Consider the following 4,537-nt stretch of genomic DNA (forward strand, 5'->3'; position numbering starts at 1 on the left):
TAAACTGGTAAAATGTTCTTCAGTTATCATACATTGTTGCAGAGATGGCAGGTTTGCCTCAGAATGGAAGTGAGCTTTGGTGCAGTTTAAAACCAATTTGATTCTCCCCATCTCAGATTCCTCCACTTGGACCTCAGCTTTGCAACTCCAGAATCCAATTAGGTCGATTATACTGTGAATGTCTCTTGTGGCTAGACTTAACACCAGTCATGGTATTGATATGAAAGCCAGAATGCCAATCCACCAGTTTATACTAGGAGATTGTGTTCCATATCCAGAGCTTCTCTTTTTCCAGAATCAAACACACTGGAAGCCAAAAGAATCATCAAAAAAGATACTGTTTGCATGGATTCAGAGCAAATAGGCAATCTGTCTTGACATAAATATTTTTGATTTAGGGTTGTTAAGTGCTGTAGAATCAGTTTTGATTCATAGCAACCCATTATAGGGTTTTCAAGGAGTGGCTGGTGAGTTTGAACCGCCGACCTTGTGATTCAAACCAACTGTGCAGTCCAGTCCTTATCTTACAGTGCCACACCAGAACTTTTAGGGCTAAATATCCCATGTCACAATTGGGAGCTCACACATAAAGATGATTCCTTTTCCCCAGGTTCAAAGACAGTTTTGCTGGAAGGTGCTGGATACATACTGCTAGCTGTGCCTCTTCAACTTGCCCTAGTTTTGGATTTTTGACCACTAGCCTCTCTTAGGCTCCCTGCTGCTCTTCCACACCACATCAAGTCTTATTTTATCCATGGAGCTGTTTTGTCTAGGATGTGTCTGTGTATGTAGTGATCTCATTCATTATATGTTGACTATTAGAAAACTCAGTGTTCTGCCAAGATTCATCACTGCTTAGTTCCTAGGAACCTTTCTGATGGGTGAGAACTTCCCTGGCTCTCTATCAAGCCCTCAGTGCATAGGATTGGTAACAATTTATATTGACCCCCAACATTTCTGCGATTCATTCTACTACAACAATGGATGAGAGTCATCTGGCTCCAGTGATTATTGGTTTCTTCTTAGTAACTTGGTCCCAAAAGCCTTGTGCATTTACTAGTGTTTAAGTTACCACCTCTAACACAAAGATCATTTGAATGTGGAGATCTCTTCATCTTCATTCTTGTAAAAACCAAATAAAAAATTGACTGGGGATTTCCATAAATGAAAAAAAAATAATTCTGTAAACAAAGCAGCTATGCTGCATTGGGAAAAAGGACTAGTTTGGAACCTGGGTGAAGAGTGAATATGTGTTGTGGAAGGTAGAAATGAAGGAAAAGTAGAACAAGCATTACTGTATGCACCTGCCTTCTCTTCCATCATGCATTCTTTCCTCATGACCTAGAGTCTCAAGTTCTGGGTTTGTATCCCAACTCTGCTCCTTTTTGCTTGTATGCTTGTGAGTAAATCATAGCCTTCCTCATTGATAGAAAGCCAAGGAAATATATACTTGAGTTTTTCTAAGAAACTATTGAGAAAAAGTATTAAAGTGAATTTTTTTAAAAAATTTTATTTTGTTGAAAATACACACAGCAAAACACACACCAACTCAGCAGTTTCTAGATGTGTAATTCAGTGACAGTGATTATAGTCTTTGAGAGTACAGCCATTCTAACTTTCCTTTTCTGAGCTGGGCCTCCCTCATGCACAGAAACTCACTGCCCTCAACAGTAACTATCTCATCTCTTCAGTTGCTGTTGTCAGTTTGATTCCATAAGCAATGGACCACAAGGTTAGTTTGAATCACAAGGTCGTTGGTTCAAACCCACCAACTACTCCTTGGAAACCCTATACAGGGTTGCTATGACTTGGAACTGACTTGATGGCACTTAATAACAACAGATTGTTCTTAAAAGAGCACAATGCTCAAGGCAAATTTTTAAACTGTTGTTTGCTTTTAAGATTGGGAGAATATTTTGTGGTTCAACCCTTTCACGCCCAAATTATTTTCTGCTTTGAAATTTTTGTTGATACCATGTATTTTCAGTAATGTTGAAAAAAAGGGGAAAAAACACTTTTTTTGTTGTTGAAACTATGTATTTTTGATACAATTATGTGAGAGACATATGTTCCAAGTGGACTCTGGCAGTAGTGGGAGCCTTGTTTCTTCAGATTCACAGTTACACAGGTTCCCAAGTAAGTGACAGTATGTTTTACATTGGGATAGCAGCTTCCGAAGAAACCGGAGAAGCTGAAAATGTTGGCATGCAATATATGTCCCATGGGTTATGAAAGAGTTAAGGTTTAAAGTTTATATTAGGGCAGTAGTTTCAGGGGTTCATCCACCTGTCATGGCTCCAGAAAGTGTAGAGTCCATGAGAATTTTAAGTTTTGTTCTGCATTTCTCCTCTTAAAATCAGCATTCTTCTATGGAATCTTCAATCAAATGTTCAGTGGTAGCCAGGCACATCCAGTCTTCTGGTGTCATGGCAAAGGAGGCAGTGAACCCCACGTGCCGTAACCTCGTCCTGTTTCTGTCTCTCCTCCTTCCTCTGTTGCTCTAATAATTGTGCCTTGGATGGCCATGTGTAAACTTTTATGCCCCGAGCCACTGTGCAGTGAACTAGGAGGGGGACAGAGACACTATTAGGTCCATTAACTAAGATGTCCCATGAAATCATGACCCTGAACCTCCAAACAAAAATTCCATAAGGTGTCTGGATATACATGAGTATAAACACATTTATGTGCAACAAAGCATTGTACAAAAGAAAAACATTATCATAGTAGAGTATGCATTGTTTTAAACTCAAATACCAGAGTTGAAATGACTTAGAAGCTTTACCAAAAGCAGACCTGGGGTTGGGTGTTCATGGTTCGCATATGAATTGACTGGAAGTCAGAAAGAGTAGAGCAGCAAAAGAGGGAACAAGTCCTTACAGCAAGAATCATTTCCACCCCCTCCACACACAGAGTAGACAGGGATGGGCAACTTGGACATTGGCTACCCAAAATGGGGGGGCTACAAAGGCAAGAAGTGACTGGCTTACAAGCTTTCAAGAGGGAATCTAGATCCAGAGGGCCTGGAGGAAGGTAGAATCTCCAGTGAGTAGTATTCAATCTGAATAGATGGAGCTGATGCAATGAAAAGCAGACGGGTCTCTTGTGATACAATAGTGAATAATTGTTATCAGGACTGATTGTGAGGGTTGGAAATGTAAAGGTAGACATTTTATAGCAAGGAGGGGAGTGATTAAATTTTCAGTCTAGGAGCGGAGGTCCCTAGGACCATCAAGGGAGAAGAGCAGAGAAGCAGTGATGCCTGAAATGGAGGCAGAGATGATGACGTAGAGCGATGGAGCAGCTGGAGACTTTAGATCCAGAGAGGGAGAGCGACTGTGTGCTGAAGACCTGTGGGGTACAGGGGAAGGATTGCATGGAGGGGATTGTAACTATGGCAATGAGCTGATATACGATAGAATGAATGTAAAACTAATGTTCTCCCATGTAAACTATCACATAATTCACAATAACACATTAAAAAAAAAAAAAAAAAGAGTAGAGCAGGCATCCTGGTGTGGTGCCCTATGATAAATACTCAACCTCAAGGTTGGTTAGGTCAGAACCACAAGGTTGGTGGTTCAAGTCACCAGCTGCTCCTTGGAAACTCTATACAGGGTTGTTGAGTTGGAACTGACCTCAGTGGCACCTAACAATAAGGCAACAGGAGCAGAGGTATGGGGGGCAATGGTGAGCACAGTGCCTTGGCATCAGTGGTACCTGGTTATAGCTAGGTGGCAGAACAAGAGGTAAAGGACCCAGGCTTAAAGGAGGGAAAGGAAAAGGGCCAATCTTTCAAATGCTTCTTAGTTTTAAAAAGCTGACAGGGCTTGGCAACAGGTTTAATATTGATAACAAAGAGGGAGACACCTCTAAGAGTCTGAGAGCGTGGGAGCATCGCTGACAGAAAAAGGTCTCGGCAGGGCATCCATGGGGAACAGAATAAGTGTGGGTGTAGAAAAGCCAAGTTCTAGATAACAGCTATTAAGTGCTGTTGAGTTGGTTCCGACTCATAGTGACCCTGTACAGGGTCTCCGCGGAGCAGCTGGTGAGTAAGAACTGCCAGCATTGAGGTCAAGTGCTTATCCTGTGGTGCAAAACGAGGACTCCAGCTGAAATACATGAAGGGCTTCAAAAAGGTCATGGAAAAATTTCATTATCTTTTAATTCCATTTTTCCATGAACTCTTTGCAGCCCCTCATATGATGGCACTTCCTTTTCACATTGTTAAATATGAATTGCTCTGGGAACAGGGAAAGGACCTACCAGTAGTGTGTGTGTTAAAACTATGACTGAGTGCTGGCTCTTCCATGAACTTGTTATAAACCAACCCTGTACAGGGTTTCCGAGGCTGTAAATCTTGACAGGAGCAGAAAGCCTCATCTTTCTCCCGTGGGACAGCTGGTAGTTTCAAACTGCTGACTGTGAGATTAGCAACCCAATTTGTAACCACTAAACTACCAGATTCAGAAGAGGCTGTTGAGCGAGAAATATCATTGCTGATGTCGATGGATCTTGGCTGAAAGCAGAGAATATC

The sequence above is a fragment of the Chrysochloris asiatica genome, unplaced genomic scaffold (assembly GCF_000296735.1).
Source record: "Chrysochloris asiatica unplaced genomic scaffold, ChrAsi1.0 scaffold00124, whole genome shotgun sequence".
NCBI classification, from domain to species: Eukaryota; Metazoa; Chordata; class Mammalia; order Afrosoricida; family Chrysochloridae; genus Chrysochloris; species Chrysochloris asiatica.